At 34.6% G+C, this 22,869-nt stretch overlaps 1 pseudogene; it reads left to right on the top strand.

Annotated features, from left to right (window-relative positions):
- Positions 1-14,545: 14,545 nt before the first annotated feature.
- Positions 14,546-15,845, top strand: LOC137241583 (uncharacterized; annotated as a pseudogene).
- Positions 15,846-22,869: the final 7,024 nt, after the last annotated feature.

Raw genomic sequence — 22,869 nt, 5'->3', positions numbered from 1 at the left:
TTGTTGTTGGCACTAACAAATATTTGTTGGATTTCTGCCAATGATGAGCATAATTTATTAAACTCTGAGAGGCATATTGATACTGTGCTATTCATGCAATTGTCACATTTAAATATTAGATTCGCGTGTGGAAAAAGGAAAATTTTAAATGATAAAACAAAATTTGCACATAGATATTAGTTTTACTAATGTATTATAATCATATTATTATTAAACATGTATTTGATAAAAATATAGGAATGTAAAACCATTCTCTCTTCTCGGCGGCCGTAATGGTTTTTTGATTTTTAAAAAAGTTTTAAAATCTTTCTCAAAACTTTTTGTGGAAAGGAGACAAACAAAAATTTTAGCATATTTGACTTTAACAAATGCCCGATAAAAAATAAAAATAAAATAGATCGAAAATTTGGTATGCATTTTTTTAGATCCGTTTTATAGTTTTTTTTTTTATTTGAGGAATATAACCATCCATGATCATAATTTGCTCATACTAGCATCCAGCTACTTCCATCATTACAGATGTTGCAGGTCCTCCCAGCTGGACGATTTACTAGTCCAATTGGGGATATTAATTTGCAGAGGCTGAATTTTTTCGACACCTTACAGCTCACATATAAATTTTCCTGTTTATCATCGACAGAATTAGGCGGCGTAGTCTTTCCCGTCCGTCCATGTATGGTTCTTATTTATGTTGTAAAAATCCCTGGCCTGGGTTAATAGGCTAGAACACTCAAGAAACTTTAAACAAAATCCTCTAACGGAGGTCCAAGGAATAGAGCAGTTTCAATATGATTTTACAAAAAGAAGTTGCTATTACAGATTTTTTTTCCACGTTACAGACGAATAGATGATATGTGCTATATACCAGCCGGGACCATACATAGAGATAGAAGTTGGGGCAGAGAAATGCGCATATCCTTCGCAAGTGTGCATTCTTCTTCGGCGATGTCTGCAAAGGCGGGAACCTGAGTTTGACGAAAATCACAGACTCTGCGTTCGTGTTACTCTGGATCATACTACACCATATCTCTTAATAGGGCTTATGCAGATGTTTTCTTAGCTTCCTTGGAGGCGCAACTACATTAATCAATGGCCTTTCGTATGCCTCGGTGCTCACACGTCTTAAGAAGATATTCCGTGGCAGTTCTAAGTGAAAATTTGGCAACCCTGCAACTTCACCGTTGCAGCGATTAGAGGATTTCGATACATCTTTGTGCATTGTAGGCAATTTATTGAAACAGAGGCGTTCGAACGTAACAACCAAAAGTTGTGGGTTCCACGGTAATAACGTTATGCCATCGAAGTGGATGTCCAGTTATTGTGTTATGTGCAAGGTCCACATCGTGAGCAATATGGTCGTATGTACATTAAATCAGTGACAAGTCCTGTGATGTAAAAAATATGAAGATACTAGGGATGTAAATGTTTATTTTACAAAATAGTTTTCTTTTGTTGATTCCAGTTTGCATTCGCAGTGCTATGAAGCTGACGGAAAAACTAAGCTCCTCCTCTAAGCTTTTTAACCAGCCGGAGAATGAAGATCCCTCCGTTGTTGTCCTTCAGGAACGAGGGCAATTTTTCCTATATTTAAACCTACCTAGAAAACAGCTAAAACGGCAACACTAGTTCTTAGCATAGAGAAACTGAGCAGCGAAGCACAATGCAGTTGTCGGGAACCCACAACCCTCATTGGCAAAAGATGTTTCCATTGTATACAGTTTTAACAACCAATAATCACCCCGAAATGTTAGTAATAGCGGCAGTTTGCATTACCTTTATAACTTCTATTTGTATGAAAGTAAGCTTTCGACTGGAATAAATATGTCAACGATTTTGAAGCTTTCGTGACATTGGATAAATCATAAGCTTTCGTCTGTAACCATGAAAAATCTTTAAAGAAAAATGTTGTCCTAATGTTAGATAACTCAACTAATTTACGCTTTGTATAATAATTTGAATAGACATTGTCTGCTGAGACTTGTCGCATATGCCCTGCAAACGTACTACTGCTATTTGTTCGATAATTATCAGATAATTTACCGGTAGTTTTATTTTATTAGTGAGCTGATCCAGTTATTTGTTCTTAGAGGACTTTTTTGTATGAAGGCTATTATGAATCCATGTAGTGAAATTTAAAAGCCAGGTTTTTGAAAATTGTCCACTTGATTTGCTTGATTTTGGTTTACCGGTAGTTCTTCAATTTAACATAATTGGCGTCGGGATATAATTACCCTATATACTTCATGAACATGTAAACTTTTTTAAGTACAATAGGAAATATCAAAACTGAAGTATAGCAATAGTTTATTTTGAAATTTTTCGGCCACTATACCAAAACAATACCTGAACATCAAGAGATAGGTTTTTGGTAGCCTACATGAAAATATGCCTGCATTGTCCGAAGTAATTACTTATAACATATTTTAAACTTTGGCCACAAGTTCTGGTAATTTTCAAGTATGTTTCAAATAATTAATCTGTAGCTCTTGGGTAATATTTACTCAATATATAAGGGAAGATATTGGTATTGTCCCTGAAAATTATATAAAATACGCTTTAAATTCCCATAGAGCTCTGATATTTTTCTTGCCAGTAAGTTATTTGTTGGGAAGTCGTTTTCTAATAGCTTTTTCTTTTCTGCAAAAAGGGTTATGCTTTTTGTACGCCGTGCAAGGGTTGTAAATATATTTTGTTCCATTCTAAAAAGCAGGCAACGCCTTTACGGTGTATTTCGTTATTTTCTGAAAATTATTGCCTGCTCGCAACGCAAAAGCGTTACACTTTTACCCTGCATAAAATCACGTGTGTGGCAGTGTAGTCCTGCTAAAGCAGCTGATCGTGACAATTTATTTCCGTTACTTCACAATTTTTTGGCGAAGAAAATTGAAATAGAAACAATAATTGCTAATGAATTTTTATTATCATTGACAGCGCGTTTGTGAAAATCAACTAATACACGTGGTAGCCGTGTATGTTCTTTCCATGCACTATAAATGTTTAAAATTTTCTGGGGTAGGAGTAACTCCATTAAGTCTTTACCACTCACTTAGGCAACAATTTAACGAATTTCAGAAAAGAAAACGCTATTACTTAAACGCCTTAATAAAATTATGTAGCTTTTATTTATATTTACGTATTTGAAGTTTACAAATTTAGGTTTAAATTTAATTATAGCATTTTCTTTGCCTAAGTAAATGGTAAAGCCTTAATAGAGTTACTCCTACCCCAGAAAATTTTCAAGATTTATAGTGCATGCAAAGAACGTAAATGGCTACCCCGTGTATTAGCTGATTTTCACAAACGCGCTGTCAATGATAATAAAAATTTATTAGCAATTATTTTCTTCATTTCAATTTCCTTCGCTAAAAATTTGTGAAGTTACGAAAATAAATTGTCACGATCAGCTGGTTTAGCAGATTTGCACTTCCACACCGCCATTTTATGCAGGCTACACTCAGAGAAAAAGCGTTCTAAAACGAACGAAACAAGGTCAAAATTAAGAACATTCGTTGACAAAAGTCTGTTAAGTACGCTTTTTCTTAACTCGTGACCGATGGGCTTGTTTTAAGAACAGTTTTCCAAGCACACCGTTCGTATTTTATGACCAGTTTGGTATTGATGTGTGAACCTTCTGTGCTCATTTCAAGCACTACTTGGGCTTGATTTAAGATTTTTCGTTCTCACGTTTCGAGAACGATTTGTGGTCGATTTAACATTTTTCGGTCTCAATTCAAGAACGGTTTGTGCTTGATCTTTGGCGGGAGTGGGAAGGAATTTTTTTAATTCGTACCCATTTATTTATTATGAAATATTAATACCAAAAAAATAGTATTAAAATCCAAAAATTAAAAAAACGCAAATATGAATTTTTTATGTATTTCTCTTATTGATGCAATCTGAATATATACTTAAAACATTTCATAACAAGTTTGAGAATTACCTGTGCATATGTGAATGGTAGTGAACGAAAAATAAGAGTTAAAAAATAGAACATAAAAAAATAGTTTTAAAAAACTTCAGAGTTTGACGAACTCGCGTCACACGATCGCAATCGCAACATCATAGCCGCTGCTTGGTAGCTTGTGCCAAATGCTGTATTTAACATCGTAGTGCACACGAGTTGTCCCGTTTCTTTTTTCTTGAACTTAATTTAACAACACTGTTCTCAATTTAAGAATATCGTTCTCATTAATCGAACATTTGTTCATATTTTACGACCAGCCGTTCTATTTTCAAGAAAATAGTGTCAGTTCAAGAACAAGGTTATTGTTTTACGAACAGGTCGTTCGTTTTTCTTAAACAAAAAAGTAAGAACATGAAGAGCTTGAATCGAGTCCGGTGGTGCTGGATTTTAAAACGGCGTTTTTCTCTGAGTGTACGTTGCGCTTTAAAAATATTCGAAAACTAAATGAAAACCTAAATTATCTTTTGTGGCCCTAAAAAGCACCTAAATAGCTCCTAATTTCGATATATTTTTTATAAAAAAAAATGAAATTTAAGTTGTGGTTCTGGTAGCTTGACATAAAGCTAGGAGACCCACACATTTTGCGAATATCTCGAAAACCAAATGAGCACCTAAATTATCTTTGTGGCTCTAAATAGCACCTAAGAAGGACTTAGTTCTCAAACAACTTAAGATTATTTTTGAGCACTTGGGTCTGCCAGCTTTACGCACGTATGTGGCTGACGTATTCGCTATAATAAGAACGGAAGAGACGAACATAATCCAGAATGCACTCAATGGATATTACAGATCAAATAAATTCACAGTAGAAATAGACGGGAAAATACCATTCTTGGATACATTGGTCATGAGGAGGAATAATTTCTCAACCATAGGTTGGTGCCAAAACCCAACAGCCTCGGGGAGGCTCATAAATTTCTACTCACAACATGAAAAAAGACTTATTTTGAAGGCGGCTAATAATTTTATCAGATGAGTTTTGTCCATCAGCGACAATATCTACCATGAGAAAAACATTATAATTATTAAAAAGATCTTGGAAAACAATAACTTTCCTACAGAGCTAACCAAGAAAATAATTCGCGATTATTATTCTCGACCCAGTGATGGCGTTAACAGAAAGAATAAGATATTCGAACATGTATGATAAAGAAAACGTGCAGTTAGCTCTCACCTATGACAACACACTACGGAAAATTTTCAGTAACCTAAAAGATAAAATTTCAACACAGGACTAATCGGATATTTTATACAAGATTCCTTGCAACAACAGCTTTAACTTCTCACTGCCAAGATACAGGACATTACCCGGACTTTGACAATGTCACTATTCTAGAAGAGGAGAGAAATTACAATAAACGCTTCAGGCTAGAAATGCTACACATAGTAGACACCCCTAATGATTAGAGGATGAATTTTAAAACGGACATCGCTAATTGTTCACATGTCTACCGCAACCTAATTAGAACAACAAACATTCCTGACACATTTTTTACCCACCCGCACACTATACAGGCTTCGTCTTCGTTTTACAAAAACACTGTAATGCTGGGATGGTCCCGCGTTTATGTATTCGCCGTCTAATACTTTGTTATTTTGAAAGTTTTTTGTTTACAATTACGGGTTTTTCATTTGTTTATACTCTCTGTTTAGATTATCAATCGCTGTTTCATTTTATAATTGTTTTGTTAAATGTTAGTCTTGCAAGTGCAGCTTAACATGTAAGTTGTGTTGATAGGTTAATAGTTTTTTTTTATGTACATAGGTTTGTTATAAATACGTATTGTTTTTTGAAGTCCTGATGATGACTTAACTCTGAGGTGGAAATATTGTCATTAAATTAAATAAAAACAAAATAAAAGTGTTTTATTTAATCCGGCCTTGAGCTCAACAATAACAACAACAATAAACTCTAGTTATAATAACAGATAACTAAAACTTAATGCGGTGGCAGCACTGCCTCTTCAGCTTATCTGTCAATATTCTTCCTCTTCCGTATGCTACCCACTTTCTTTCTTCTGTCACTCACCAATGTAAAACAGTGGTGATGCTGAACAGGCGCAAATATTTAGCGCTACGTCACAGACAGAAGAAGCAGAGCGAATAGCACAACAAACGAAAAAGAATATCTAAATTTTTGAGTTAGGTTCCTTTGACCATTAATTGTGAAATGCAAATAAAAGAATTTATTCCACTTTTCCAACCCAACATTTCGCTACACTTCCTAGCATCATCAGGGGTGATCTATTTATTTAAAAGGCAACAAAAAACAACAGTGATAAACAATAATAAACCTTATATGAGACACTTATTAGCAAATTTTCTTTTGTGGACCTAAAAAACACCTGAATTGCACCTTACTTTGATATATTCTTTATTACAAAAAAAAATTAAATTTAAGTTGTGGATCTGCTAGCTTGACGTAAAGCTAGCATACGCACACTTTTTTGCGAACATCTCCAAAAAGAAATGAGCACTCAAATTATCTTTTGAGCAATTGGGTCTGCCAGCTTTACGCAAGTCGTCCACATACTTTGTTAGTAATCGTGGTTTGTTAACCGATTCAGCCTCAAATATAGTTAACAGTCCTTCTATCACGATATCCGCTATTACAGGTGAAGCTGGTGATCCCATTGGCATTCCTGACCTTTGCTGGTATATTTTATCCTTGTACTTAAAATATCGGGTTTCCTTGATACAGAATTTAACAACGGTCAAGAAAAGTTCTTTTTCCATGGATGTGTGTTCTTTTATCTGGTCCCATTTGGAATCTATTATATCAAGGGCCAAATCTACTGGATACTGGGAAACAAGGAAACAACATCGAACGACACTAAATACTCATCATCACATACATAAGTATTCTTAATCCATTTTATGTATCTCTATTTCTTTTCAGCAGACGCAGCAGTACCAATTCCAAAGACCGGGGTAAGGTTAGAAGCCTCTCTGGAGTAAGTGAACGAGGAACAATCCATCCGCAAGGAGATACTCCTGAAAATATTTGAACGATCTGCGGGATTTTGAGGCAAAAACCCCGGATCTTTCCGAAATGGTAAAAACGTTGATTTCCTTAAATACATACAAACAAAACCTTTCCTAGATATTATTTTTTTAACTAGAAAAATTAAGCTTTTTATGTAAGAACACCGGCGTACGTCGGCGCGCCGCCCACGCCGCCGCCGATAAAGTGATAGGCGGAAACCTCTATCCGGAACACTTGCGACAGGTTGTGGAATAATTGAAAATATATATTCATTGTGAGTTCATACAAGTGGCGAATGTTTGATAAACACGTTCACAATAGTAAACAGCCTCGATCACCTGTTTAATCGCTTTTCGATTACTTAAATCATTTGCTCAATAGCCTTTTTCTAACATTTTTGTAGGCGACTGGTACACTGCATTATTTACATATTTTAAAATGTTCGCTTAAGTGTCTGCTCACATTTAATCTATTAACTAGATTTTAGAAATGAATAATAATATGTAGTATGATTTTCTGTAGACAAATTTGGAAGAAAAGCTGATTTGAAACACAAATGGGCAATTCATGGCACTCCAATTTAATAACGGCTAACAAAAAACAAACCTTTCTTCCATTCTATGGCCATTCGCGAAAGCCGTTCTCCCTGTCAGCAATTTTTTGACAGGTAGATATGGCAATGGAGGAATAGAAAGATTTTTAACTTGTATGTATTCACAATGCATATATTTTTTTCTTATATTTTTTCACGTTCAATGTTACGATGGGAATTATTAAAAAATGCTTTAACAAAAACTGTCAAACGTGAATCTGAATGACGATGGAGCGCCAGAATACAAGCGATTAGCGTTATCGTCGATGGGCTATGTAATAGAACACCTAGAACAATTAGCAGAGGATACTAACACCACAAGTAACACCAGAAGTGAAGCTACAGTTCTGTTGCAAAATATACTAAATTTTAGTTTCATAACATTAGTTAATTTATGGAATGAAATTTTAAGAGGAATCGTGTGCAGATCAGATCTTAAATAATTAGCGACTGAACTATCCGAAATTTGAGATCCTCTCTGTGAAGAAGCAATCGAAAAAGCGAAGTCTCTTTGTGAAAAATGGGATGGGTAATATAGTAAAACCTTTGATAAGGCGCCTCAAAATGCCCGGAGAATCGGCTTGAGATGTTGGTTTTTCCGCAGAATGAGAAATTTCTCGCGTTAAAAATATTTCGCCAAAAAAATACTTGCCCGGGCGTAAAAAAACCTCACTACACCACTGTTGAGAGGGTTGCGCTACACAACCCCTTGAATCAATTTGATATTTTAGTCGCCTCTTACGACAGGCATACCTACCGCGGGTATATTGTAAGCCCCCTAACCCGCTGAGGTGCGCTGAAGGGGTCATCTCCGTAAGCATTATGGGGAGATACCGCACCTGATAACACAGCCGTATGAAGCAAAAAAGCACAAGCAGGTCCTTAGTCATATCCACAAATAGGATTCGGACCTCTATGTTCGGAAACGCCCGACGAATCTAGTTCTTAAAGCAAAATACCCAGAACTCGCAGAAGAGGAATGCACTCTCCATAGGGAAACGCGTGTCACTCTATCTCAACTTCGATCTTGGTACTGTACCTGGTTAAACTCTTGCTTATCCAGAACCAACCCCGAAAAAATGCAAAATGTATGTCCTGCTTGCAGTGTGTCTCCACATGACACCAACCATCTCTTCAATTGTAATGTGGAGTCCACGCTTCTAACACCCCTCTCACTAGGGTCCTCCCCTGTTGAAACTGTAAGTTTCCTTGTACTCCCGTTAGAGGACATTGATGACCATTTGTGAGTGGTCGCACATATTGGATGGGGCGAAGCACTGCTACAACAACAACAATATATAAAATTTAATGTTATATTTTTCGAACAAATATATTTTTCTTTGTTCGGTATAAGACGTACATTAACTAAAATGAGCATAAAATCTGGAAATGCAAAAACATTTGGAGGCAAGTTTGCCATTAATTGTAAATTTAGTTAGTTTCGCCAAAAGTTAACTCATTATTTGTGATTTCATGTTTTTTTCATTGATTCATTAATTTTTATTGAGCATTTTTCTTATACCTCTCTATTTACATATGTAGCAAAGTTAAAATAGCAAAAATAAAAATAAAAAAGTTTAACATTATGAAGTATAAACTAACAAATGCCTAATATGTGTATGAGACCGTGTAGATATAAGAAAAAGGCAAGAAATTGTTTATGTTAAGCTTAACATAGTGACAAATGTCATATCTATCAAAAATATTGAAACAATAGTGCAGTGGGGTGACTGCTAAATATTGAAATTAAGTTATAATTTTTTTTTTTTTAAACCTACATATGATTTTTAGCCTAATTACAAGATGCTACTATTGGAAAAGCTAAAAGTAAGTAAAAGAAAAAATAATGGTGTAGGTATATAAAATAAAGTAAAGAAAGTTACTATTATTATTTTCTTTTAGTCTCTGTTATTAAGCTGCTTATTGAATAGGTCGTAGCAAAACTTCGATTTAATTATGTGAGAAGCTCAGAAGAAAGGATTTCACACATTTTGTAAATTGTAGAATATTCCTCATGGCTCGAATTTCGGAGGGTAGTATGTTGAAGAGTTTCCTGGATACAATTGTATAAAACTTTGTTGAGTGTGTGGTTCTGGAAGGAGGTACAATAACTGTAGGATGAAAGTTTATCCTAAGGTTATAAGTTTCCGACCTCATACTCTGCAGATAACCCCACCTATTAAAAAAGATTTTTAAAACTTTAAAATAATAAAGGTCTCTTATTGGAAGAATCTCTAGACCTCTTAAAAGCTCTCTTGAGGGATGCAGTCGATTTACATTAGATATTTTACGAATAACGAATTTTTGTAAAACTAGGATAGACTGAATTTTATTAAAGGATGCTCCCTTTAAGGGTATAGTTAGGGCAGCAATCTCTGAGATGATAGAAACAACGTAAAGAATATTGGAGATAATGCTTTAGGCGGGATATGTGGACACCTAGATACCGAAAGCCTTCAACAACATCAATTATAAAGCACTCGTTATTACAAATAGCGAGCGGATTAAAAATACCATACTGAGCCATTTGGCACGAATTATCGTGGAGAGAGAGACGCTCACGGCTGGAGGAGTGGAAAACAATGTCTACGTCTGGCCTTATTTTTGCATTCAAGCTAAAAAACATTAGTTTGGTTTTACTGCTGACAACGAGCTTGTGTTTAGCGAACCACGTTCTTAAAATATGTACATCCTGATTGATGCTACTTATCAAGTCGAACGTATTTGATGAGCAGTAAGCTATCGCTAGATCATCTGCAAATGGAGTGACCTTCCCCAAGAATGGCATGTCGAAAATTGAATTTACGTAACCCATAAATAAAATAGGACCGAGGACGGAACCTTGTAGAACGCCAACTTTAATTGGATTAGAGCTACTGAGGGTTCCGCAGACTTTAACGCGTTGTACTCTTCCAGTAAGATACGATTTGAACCACTCATGTATAAATCCTCGAAAGCCAGTATGATATAATTTATCAAGTAGAATTACATGATCCATAGTATGAAAAGCTTTTGTGATGTCAACAAAAAGACTCGCGCAATGTTTTTTACTGTCCAACTCTTGGTGAATAAATATACAAAAATCTAATAGAGCATCCTCGGGCTCTAAATTCGAACTGCCTTGGGCTGAAAAAGCTCTTGCTTTTAAGAAATAGTAAAATTCGGCTTTTAAGGGCTTTCTCGAAAACCTTAGAAATGGAAGGTACTAATGAAATTGGCCTATAATTGTTTTTATCTTCCCTGTTACCCTTCTTGAATATAGGAATAATAATCGCACATTTCAAGTCTTCTGGAAAAGTTCCTGAGTAAACACTAGCATTGAACCGATGTTTCAGAATGTCTAGTAGGTTAAGGGCTATATTTTTAAGCAATTGGTTGAAAATAGCACCATGACCGCAAGAACCGGAGTTTTTAAGTTGTTTTATTATTGTTAGGATCTCAGAGCCAGAGAAAGGTTCAAACAAAAAACTATTTCCTGAAGTAGTTCCTTCCCTACCTGACATCACACAATTGCAGGAAGAGGCATTAGATTGACCGACTGAAACAAAAAAATCATTAAATGTATTAGATACAGCAGAGGAGTCGTCAATGATGTTGCCATGATCACTTAGAGCAATAGACTTCTCATCACCGATGCCGTTTGGGTTGATAATACTATTAACAATTTCCCATTCCTTCTTTGTGTTGCTGCTACATTCAAGTAGCCTATTACGAAAATAAGTATCTCTCTGTGACTTAATATTCTTTTGTAACTGCTTACACAACTTTTTATACCTGGAATGGAGCTCTTGATTATTTGGGTGTTTCCTACACTTTGCACCCAGTTTATTCTTAAGCTTTGTCTTCTTGATAAGGTCAAAACTTATCCAAGGTTTAAGTTTAATTTTATTTTTTCGTGGAGCGCGGGTAAAGCTAGCAAACTGGATATAATTTTGAAGTAAATTTAAAAATGTAGAGTACGCCTTGGATATGTCAGTCTCTGAATAAACATCAACCCAATCCTCTTGACGTAATTTTTCATTTCGTAGCGAATAGTTAATTTTTGTTATTTTTGGTTTTCCTATCTTGACACCAGTCATGGAGTGATCTGTAATATTCAGATCCAGATTAATACCAGTGAAGGTGCCCAAACTGTTGGAACGGCGAAAAATATGATCCAAGCAGGTGCCAGAAGAAATCCTTGTTGGTTAGTTTAAATAGGAAATAAATCCGTTACTCGCCATTAATGCTAGATAGTTCTCAGAACTTGCATTAAATTGTAAAATATCTAAACTCAAATCACCTAGTATAATTGTAACACTCGATTTTTCATTAATTAAAAGGTTTGAGAATTCCTCCAGAAATGATTGAGATTCAGAGTGAAACCTGTAAACGCAAATCAGGGCTAAAACCTTATTACCATATTTTATTGAAACTTTCAAGATATCTGCGCTCGTTAAACTATATTTAAAAAAATTGCAATCCAGTGAATTGCGTACAAAAACTCCTACACCACCTGCAGAATATTCATCATTATAGTTAGCAAAAAAATTGTAATTAGGAATATTGTAAAAGTTCGTCTCGTGTGAATATATCCATATTTCGGATACAAATATTACATCTGGGTAGACTGGAGATGTTTCTAAGTTGCACAGTAATGAGTTGAAGTTCTGCCGTAGACTACGAATATTTTGATGAATAGTATAAAGAACATTTCTATCAGAAATAACCTGATCTACAGAATTTAAAGGGCTGTTAATGATGAAGTTGTTGGTGCTGATATTATTAATTTCCATTGGTTTAAAGATAATAATTTAATAATAATAATATTTAAAAATAAAACTAGTCTGGAATCCCAGGCAAGTCATCAAAAGAACGCACAAAAACAACCTTATCATTATCAGCTTTCCTTAGCATTATACTTGAATTGCTAAACCATACATACTTATAACCCTTTTCCTTTTTAATTTTGCTAACAGCAGCATACAAAGCTCTATTGTAATTAGTTAAGCTAATATTTATGTAAATTTTTTGTTTATTGCTGGTCCCTGAAAACAATCCGGTAGTTAGTTTATTCTTGGCCTTAGATTTTGCACTCATTACTTTGCGCTTTACTTCCATTGAAGAGAACCGAACACATAGCACTTTACGTGGTGAAGACGAAGAGCCATTGACCGCTTTTATATATCGCCTCTCGATTTGGCCAGGCGACACAGAAACACCTACCCCTCTCACAACTATTTGTTCAAGACATTCGTCAATTTTATCGTTAGTTAAGTTAGGCAAACCAACAATTTCAATGTCCCTCTCCATGTGTTTCTGCTCACTTCAATTTTTTGAAAGCAACTAAAATAAAAAACAAAGAATCTGTTAAATAAATACCTTTGTATTTCCGTGTAAATGAAATTTGCTCTAGAAATGGGCCGGTTAAAAATTACTTCTATTAAATTTTTTTTTGTGCGCTAACATTTATTTTGGAAAACATTTTTTTAGGATCTTGGTACAAACTAATGTAGGTAAGTGGCAACAGTGGGGAAACAATATTTTATTCGAACTCAAAATGAGTGAGAGGATCTGGTACGATATGCCAAAAATTTACACATAATTCATTACATTGTTTAAATATGTTGGTTTGATGAGCTTGAGGCCGTAAAGTAAATAAAACACGTTTATTTTCCTTTTTTTTAATATTTAATTGGTCGATATTTCGACTTCAACCTGAAGTCATCATCAGAACTAACATAAACAAGAAAACAAAAACCAAAGATATAAGAATTTTTACAAGTTAACATATGTACAAGCATATATATATAACAGAACTTACACGGAATGATGTGCTTGATCGACTGATCAGGTGGTTGAAAAGTTTGTTCAAAAGGAATCAAATAAAAATATAAACAAATTTGAATGCCGTAAGTATAAACAATTTTAAGGTACCGTATATGTAAACAAAAAATTAATACTAACAATATTTATATAGAAAGACCATAGACAAATAAGACAAAAAGCATATCTATCATCTTCATTCTTGTTGTTTAAATCCAGGTTATTGATAGCGGGATGTTTGTCGGAATATATATATTACGATGAGCCATGCGCAGCCTGCATTGTGTGCTTTTGTTGTTTCTGCACTAACCTGATGACCTGATGTGAAACATTCATTCTCTCTCAATTCGTTTCCAGGAATGGGTTTTGAAGTTCATTCGATTGTAAACAAAAGTTCATTCGTTTCCAAGAATGGGTCTTGAAATCAGATGGCTATAGAGATGCCTAAGCGACGCAAAAAAAAACCCCAAGAAAGCCGTTCGGTTTCATTATTTTCAAATAAATCAGCAAGCAAGCTGATAAAAACCTTTTAAAATTTATAAAAAAAAGGCAAAGTTTTGTAGAAATATTTGGGGTAGATAAGTGAAAGAATGAGAAATAATATATTTCGATTGCGTTGCTTTGCTTTGTTGCTCTGGCACCGCCATAAGATAACAATGAACGGCTAGCCCATTTTTTCACTTTGATCCGACCAAAACGTTTATGTACATACATATATATGTATATCCACATACAATAAAAAACGCAAAAAATATATAAAAAACTACGAAATTAGATCACTTGGTGAAGTATCTGCGTTGTCGTCCGCAAAAGATTAATTAACAACATGTTGCGTTAACCTATACGTATACCTACAATTTATCTCAGCTATCAAAAATGGAATGTCGCAACGCTCCACAAAAACATGGCCTTTAAGCTGTAAACACAATGCCGAGCGACGACGATATACGCCGCGTCGGGCGATGACATTTTTCAAATTTACGCTCAGATATTTCGTCCAGTTAAACACAATAGACAGCGGCGGCGATATTTTCTGACATTTTCTGTCATTTCTTCAATGGAAAATAATTTCTTATATTAGTGACCATTTCTTGTGGGAAATGAATTCAATTTAAGGTCAGCATTAGCAGTATATATAAAAAATGAATAACAGAGGCCGTTTGTTGAAAATTTTTTAATTATAAACATCATTTTTGTAATGGTGAATATATATCGCGAGGTGTGCCAGCAGTTTAAGCGGCGATGGTGGGTGCGGCCAGTTAATCGTACAAGGAAGACTCTGAGCTTCCACGAAACTTCTTTCGCACAGTTGAAACTCTCAGATGAAGAACATTTCTTCAAGGCAACACGTATGAATGTTGCAAAGTTTAATGCGCTAGTGAATTTGTTACGAGAGCGACTTAAACGTTTTTCCATAAGAGAACCAATAAGTGAAGAAATCCGTTTGGGTATCACTTTGATGTAAGTAACTTTATAAACTATATATCTGCGTAAAAATGGAGTTTCAACAGGTTCTTGGCACAAGGCTGTAATCCACAGTATTTAGCTTGGTCATATGAATTGGGTGTTTCTACAGTTAGGAAAATAATATACGAGACATGCGATGCAATTTGACATGGACTACGCGAAATTTACCTTGCCCAACCAAATCAAACCGAATTGAAAAACATTGCAGACAGGTTTGCTCCAATTGAAGTATGGTATTTAGTAACTATATATACTCATATATTATATTTTGGACAGGTTCTAGGCAAAAACTGGAATGCCCCATTATCTCGGCGCGGTGGACGGAAAACATGTGAAAGTAGTTTGCCCCAAACGTAGTGGTTCACTCTTTTTTAATTACAAAAAGACATTCAGTGCAGTTCTGATTGCAATATGCGATGATAGCTATACGTTTTCATTTGTAGACGTTGGTGCGTTGGGAAGCCAAAGCGATGGGGGAATTTTGGCACGAAGCGTATTTGGTAACATGATTCTAAGAAACGACCTGGAAATTCCTCCCCCAGATAACCTTCCAGGTAAAATGTTTATAACAGATAAGGTTTCAGTTAATTGATGCCATATTTCAAATAGGTACGGACCAAATATTTCCATATTTTTTCGTCGGTGACAGCGCATTTCCTCTGAAGCCTAATCTCATGCGCCCTTACCCTGGTCGAAATTTGTCACCCGCCAAACGAAATTATAACAAAAGGTTATCCTCCGTACGAGTGCACATTGAAAACACCTTTGGTATATTAGCAAATAGATGGAGAGTTCTTCATACAACGATTCACGCTGCTCCAGAAAATGTGGACAAAATTGTTTTAGCAACTATAGTCTTGCACAATTATTTAATGCTTGACAGTAGTAGTGGATACTTCGATCCCAACAGAGCCAGCAGTGATGAAAATGGGAATTTCGATTGTGGAGAACTTTCAACAAGAATGACATCTATTCAAATTGCTCATTCCAATCGATCAACAAATGAAGCATTTTGTTTGAGAGGGAACTAGCGGAATACTTACTAGAAAGGCCAATGCGATCTGTGTGAAATCCGCAAACGTACCTTAAAATACCAATGCGGACATATGCAGCTACGTTTTTTATTTTACCAAATCTTATAATATTAAAAGTGAAGCTTTAAAATATACGGTAAACTAGGGTTGGAAAAATTTAAGTGCAGTAAAATGTCCTCTTATCGTACAGCTTTTGTATTAAGTTTGAATGAGCTGTCTTTCTTTTTACAAAACTTGTTTTCGTCTTTTTACTGATATGTTTTAGAGTTCCACTCTCATTTAGTCCTTATATAAAATCTCCTATTTGTTGCACCTGTCGATATGTACCAATTATTGGACTTCACTGCAAACGGGAGCTAAAAAATAATAATATTAGCGTTTTCGGAGGGTGCCACCTACTTCTCAAGAGGGCCTGAATGGCTAATAAAATTCTTATAATTGGAAATTTGTACGGAAAATCCTTTATTAACTAATCGAGTGACTATTCAAAACTATATTTTTCCACATAAGGTGTCATTTGGTGCTTTTTCCGAAATAATATTTAGCCTTGTTATGTATCCAGCCAATAAACGGTTTTCCTCAATTTAGAAAGAAACACACACATTCTAATTTATTATAAGTATTTATGTACGTTGCTATATTAGCCTTTAAATTTTGTAGAGATAATGTTAAATAATTATCTTTTATTTGTACTGAGGTTACTCATTCTTATCGCATTCATAGATCGTATATATATATATATATTGAAAATTATATATATTTTGAAAATTTAGTATGTAGTATAATTCATTTTATCATTCGATCATTCAAAATGTAATATTTAGTATGAAATATGTTAATTTAAATGTTTTTAAAAATCTCTATAAAAATTTCCAAATATATATTGAAAATTTAGTATGCAGTATAATTCATTTTATCATTCAAAATGTAATATTTTTAGTATGTAATAAGTTAATTTGAATAAGTATTCTGTATTAACAGCAGCGAACAGAAAAATAGCAGTGGCAATCAAATTAAATTCGCCAATTAAATCCCTTTTTTTTCGATATTTGAAGAAAAAGCTTCAATGAATTTTGTTGCTAAAACTATGCAAACCATTCGCAAAAAAGTTTACGAAAAATTCGAAAATTCGAGAGAATTTTACAAAAATTTCAAAGCTTTTATTAGAGTTCTCTGAATTTCTTTAAGTATGCAGCCTAACAAAGTTATAACTCTCAAAGGGTGTTTTAGATTTTCCTCTATACAAAACGTGAAACAATTACTTTTTTATATCCAAATGCGTGTCGGGAAAAAAGTTTCGAAAATCAATCCGAATTCTGAGAGACCTATAATTTTGTTAGGCTAAAATTGATAGGACTAGAAGGCTGCATACTCAAAGAGATTAAGAGAACTCTAATAAAAGCTTTGAAATTTTTGTAAAATTCTCTCGAATTTTCGAATTTTTTGTAAACTTTTTTGCGAATGGTTTGCATAGTTTTAGCAACAAAATTCATTGAAGCTTTTTCTTCAAATATCGAAAAAAAAGAATTTAATTGGCGAATTTAATTTGATTGCCACTGCTATTTTTCTTTTCACTGTTGTATGTCTTTACAATACACACACACACATTTACCATCAAGTAGTAAAATTTCATTACTCGAAGTAACATAAGACTGTCAATTAATACGTCCAGTTTTGATTTGCATCTACTTTTATGGCAAAAATGAATTTCTTTCTCACAAAGGTCTATTGTAGCTGCTTACATAATTCAGCCATCTTACTTTAGCGCATTAAATTCGCTCCATACAAGTTTAGCAAAATATGTCTAATTAATTTCCAAACTTATATTTTAATCTATGCAACTATTCATAATTTTTGTACAGGAGCTGTTATCCCTCAGAAAAATTATGGCATACTTCCAAACTAGCAAAGCAATAGCGAAAGTTACAAACGTTTCAGGATTTCCCTGATAAAACGCCCCAAAGTCCTAGATCGGCAATACATACAAACACAAAATACATTTTTATCATAAAATGACCCATGTACAAAGAAGTTTTGTAGTATTTTTTGATAAGTTACGTAATTGCTTTATGAAACGAAATAAAACCTGAACTACGAATAATAAAATTACTATGGGTTAACTGCGTGAGCAAAAGTGTATGTGTATTAATAAAAAGTTTATAGGTTTGTTTAAAGGCTTAACTAGTCTAGTCTCTGAGTTGAATTACTTGAAAATTGTGTATCTAGCAAAAGAGAAAGATGTATATTTAGGTGCTCTCAAGTTTTAAATAAAATGTCAATGTTTTGCACAAATTTGAACTATAGAATATACGTTATTCAATACCGATAGGTTATTAAATTGCATACTTCAACGCTCGAATTTGGTCTCCGTTCTCTGTATAAAGGCAACATATGACCCAAAATGGCATACAGTGCCGTTGGGAATAACTGGTATACATAAATATCGTTAGCTTAATTAACAAAGGCCCTAACCAACAGACTTTTTGTTTAAAGGGTTAGAACCATAGCCACTTTTGAAATGCCATACTATGTTTTGCGAACGCGAAAATAAAATGTGATTCGGTACTCGTACAAATTTCAAATATGTTGGTTAGGTCCTTTGTGCATTAAGCTAACAATATGTCTGTAATGAGAGGTAAGCAGTCGCAACTCCACTTTTAGTCCAAATGGAACTAGTACCATTTTTCAATTTTATTATGGCTTCTTGACCTTCTGGCAAAAGATCTTAGCTCTGATATTGTTGGTTGCCTACACTTCGAACTTTACGATGTATTGCCATTGTCATTGTCATTGAGGTACTTGTTTTTCTCATTTCTCAAAATATATTTTTTGGACTTACGACTGTTTACCTATCAGCTAAAGACGTGAAATTATTGAACACTTGTCTTTCCTAGTTCTTCATAAACTAAAGCAACAACTTTCCTTTCAATATTGCGCACATTATTCTGTGATGAGTTGGCACTGGAAATTGTTTTCGCCAAGCTTTCAAACAAAAGCGAAGTTGAATCCCGTATTTTTTCCTGCTCATGAGCACAAGCTATCTCTTGGATTGTTTTTGCGCATTCTTTTAGCACATCCTTGAAAACTGAAGTAACTTCGGCATCTGCTTGCTTTTTTGACTTCCGGTTCTTATTCTGAGCGACATAGCTTCTAGCTGCTTTATCATTTGAAGGTTTGGAATTCTCGTCAACTAACTGTGGTTCGTATACTATATACGGTTCGAAAGTAGCATCCATAATTGCATTTGGAGAATTGGAATAATCTGTCGAATTTTCGCTTATTTGCGATTCGTATACAATAAGTGGTTCACGATTTGAAGAGTTTGAGTAATCTGTTGACTTTTCATATACATCAGTATGTTCGTTAATCATGCCAGGATCACAATTTCCAACAGTTCTAAAAAGAAAAAAATATATGATTGATTATCTAATTTTCTATTACATACATCCCATTACCGATAACACTATATTACATATAGAGTATCACTGTACCAAATATTGTGGGAATTCTAACGCATCTTTTGATACCACTCCTGGAATTTTTAGACGTGTAGTAATTGCGAAATGTAATGAAAACCACTGATTTGACTATACTAAGGGTGACCATATGAAAGAACAAAGGAAGAGAGAAGAAGGAACTAATGACTTCACACAAAGAACTCACTGAAAAACTTTATTATAATCATGCAAATTAATTTATTCTAATCCAGAGTTTGGAAATGTATGTTTGTGCTTTTTAAAGAACGAGATAAATGTATTTTTAGTTTAAATTTAATGTGAGCGTTGAAGCAAAAAATAAATATGGTCACCTTTGGCATCAATTGTCGTCATCGCCCGGCGGCGACGATAGAATTAAATCTATCGTCGCAAAATGACGTCGCGTAAATTCCGCTCTTGGCGTTTATTGTGTTCACCTTCATGTTATTATGGGGATTCTATTTTTGACAAGGCGATGTTCGTCGCGTTTATTTCGCGGCGTCAGGGCATTGTGTTTCAAGCTTTATGCATCCGTTTACATCAATGCGAAGACTAAGAAGCTGACTTTTTCACCAATCGAAAGTTGCTACCAAAACCCGTTTCGTGGGCAGCCCTTCAATGAAAGGTGTTGTCACAGATAAATTTTCCACGGGTGAAAAAGAATAATTTTTTTCTTCGGATTTGTAATCCGGACAAAAATTCGAGTTTTTTGATATCCCATTTGACAATCTTGAGTAAATTGTCGGTGAAAATCATAAATTAAACCTTTACCATGTAAAATACCCCAAAGTTATTCTGAAATGCCCAAGATTGATTTTAAGGATGATGGCATCTATGGCCAATATTATAAAAAATGCATATTTTCACGCGCTCTCAGAGCGAGAAGTTTCATATCAGGTCATCAGTGCTAAAAGAGCACACATCGATACCCAAGGACTTGTTTTTGACCGTGGTCAAATATTGCATCAAAGATAATAGTTACTTTAAATATAATGGAAAGTAACAATTTTTGTTGTTATATCGGCAAGTGTTGTGAATATCAATTGGCACGAAACAGAATAGAAGTAGGATTAATGAAGACAAACAAAAAACCGCTGTGATGGCTGAATGGTTATAGCAGCGGCGCCTAAACGTTGCCGATGAAGGAATTTAGCAGTTCCTGAAATGGATCTATACAACGAGCTTTGGCAGTTGTCTAAAATTTTTTCTTTCTTCTATTCTAATTTAAAAATTTTTTCAATTAAGAAAAAATTTATCATAGCAATAATAATGATAAAAAATTATTGTTAGGCCTTGAGCTCGATTCGAACCCGCGATCTTAAAATCAGTAGGCCGATATAACAACAAAAATTGTTAATACATCCCAGAGCACGGGGAAAAAAGTGTCAATAAATTATGACACTATGGCGGCATTGCCAACAAACAAGTCCAATTTTCACAGCCATTCTGCAACAGATGTCGCAGTGTTGTGAATATCAATTGGCACGAAACAGAATAGAAGTAGGATTAATGAAGACAAACAAAAAACCGCTGTGATGGCTGAATGGTTATAGCAGCCGCGCCTAAACGTTGCCGATGAAGGAATTTAGCAGTTCCTGAAATGGATCTATACAACGAGCTTTGGCAGTTGTCTAAAATTTTTTCTTTCTTCTATTCTAATTTAAAAATTTTTTCAATTAAGAAAAAATTTATCATAACAATAATAATGATAAAAAATTATTGTTAGGCCTTGAGCTCGATTCGAACCCGCGATCTTAAAATCAGTAGGCCGATATAACAACAAAAATTGTTAATACATCCCAGAGCACGGGGAAAAAAGTGTCAATAAATTATGACACTATGGCGGCATTGCCAACAAACAAGTCCAATTTTCACAGCCATTCTGCAACAGATGTCGCAGTGTTGTGAATATCAATTGGCACGAAACAGAATAGAAGTAGGATTAATGAAGACAAACAAAAAACCGCTGTGATGGCTGAATGGTTATAGCAGCGGCGCCTAAACGTTGCCGATGAAGGAATTTAGCAGTTCCCGAAATGGATCTATACAACGAGCTTTGGCAGTTGTCTAAAATTTTTTCTTTCTTCTATTCTAATTTAAAAATTTTTTCAATTAAGAAAAAATTTATCATAACAATAATAATGATAAAAAATTATTGTTAGGCCTTGAGCTCGATTCGAACCCGCGATCTTAAAATCAGTAGGCCGATATAACAACAAAAATTGTTAATACATCCCAGAGCACGGGGAAAAAAGTGTCAATAAATTATGACACTATGGCGGCATTGCCAACAAACAAGTCCAATTTTCACAGCCATTCTGCAACAGATGTCGCAGTGTTGTGAATATCAATTGGCACGAAACAGAATAGAAGTAGGATTAATGAAGACAAACAAAAAACCGCTGTGATGGCTGAATGGTTATAGCAGCGGCGCCTAAACGTTGCCGATGAAGGAATTTAGCAGTTCCCGAAATGGATCTATACAACGAGCTTTGGCAGTTGTCTAAAATTTTTTCTTTCTTCTATTCTAATTTAAAATTTTTTTCAATTAAGAAAAAATTTATCATAACAATAATAATGATAAAAAATTATTGTTAGGCCTTGAGCTCGATTCGAACCCGCGATCTTAAAATCAGTAGGCCGATATAACAACAAAAATTGTTAATACATCCCAGAGCACGGGGAAAAAAGTGTCAATAAATGATGACACTATGGCGGCATTGCCAACAAACAAGTCCAATTTTCACAGCCATTCTGCAACAGATGTCGCAGTGTTGTGAATATCAATTGGCACGAAACAGAATAGAAGTAGGATTAATGAAGACAAACAAAAAACCGCTGTGATGGCTGAATGGTTATAGCAGCGGCGCCTAAACGTTGCCGATGAAGGAATTTAGCAGTTCCCGAAATGGATCTATACAACGAGCTTTGGCAGTTGTCTAAAATTTTTTCTTTCTTCTATTCTAATTTAAAAATTTTTTCAATTAAGAAAAAATTTATCATAACAATAATAATGATAAAAAATTATTGTTAGGCCTTGAGCTCGATTCGAACCCGCGATCTTAAAATCAGTAGGCCGATATAACAACAAAAATTGTTAATACATCCCAGAGCACGGGGAAAAAAGTGTCAATAAATTATGACACTATGGCGGCATTGCCAACAAACAAGTTCAATTTTCACAGCCATTCTGCAACAGATGTCGCAGTGTTGTGAATATCAATTGGCACGAAACAGAATAGAAGTAGGATTAATGAAGACAAACAAAAAACCGCTGTGATGGCTGAATGGTTATAGCAGCGGCGCCTAAACGTTGCCGATGAAGGAATTTAGCAGTTCCCGAAATGGATCTATACAACGAGCTTTGGCAGTTGTCTAAAATTTTTTTTTCTTCTATTCTAATTTAAAAATTTTTTCAATTAAGAAAAAATTTATCATAACAATAAAAAATTATTGTTAGGCCTTGAGCTCGATTCGAACCCGCGATATTATAATGGAAAGTTATATGAACAACGCACAATAATGCCCATGACCAGCGTCCTCAG

Source organism: Eurosta solidaginis, chromosome 2 (assembly GCF_040869045.1).
Source record: "Eurosta solidaginis isolate ZX-2024a chromosome 2, ASM4086904v1, whole genome shotgun sequence".
Lineage (NCBI taxonomy): Eukaryota > Metazoa > Arthropoda > Insecta > Diptera > Tephritidae > Eurosta > Eurosta solidaginis.
Note: the sequence above shows the minus strand (reverse complement) of the source record. Positions and strands in the feature narration are given on the sequence as shown.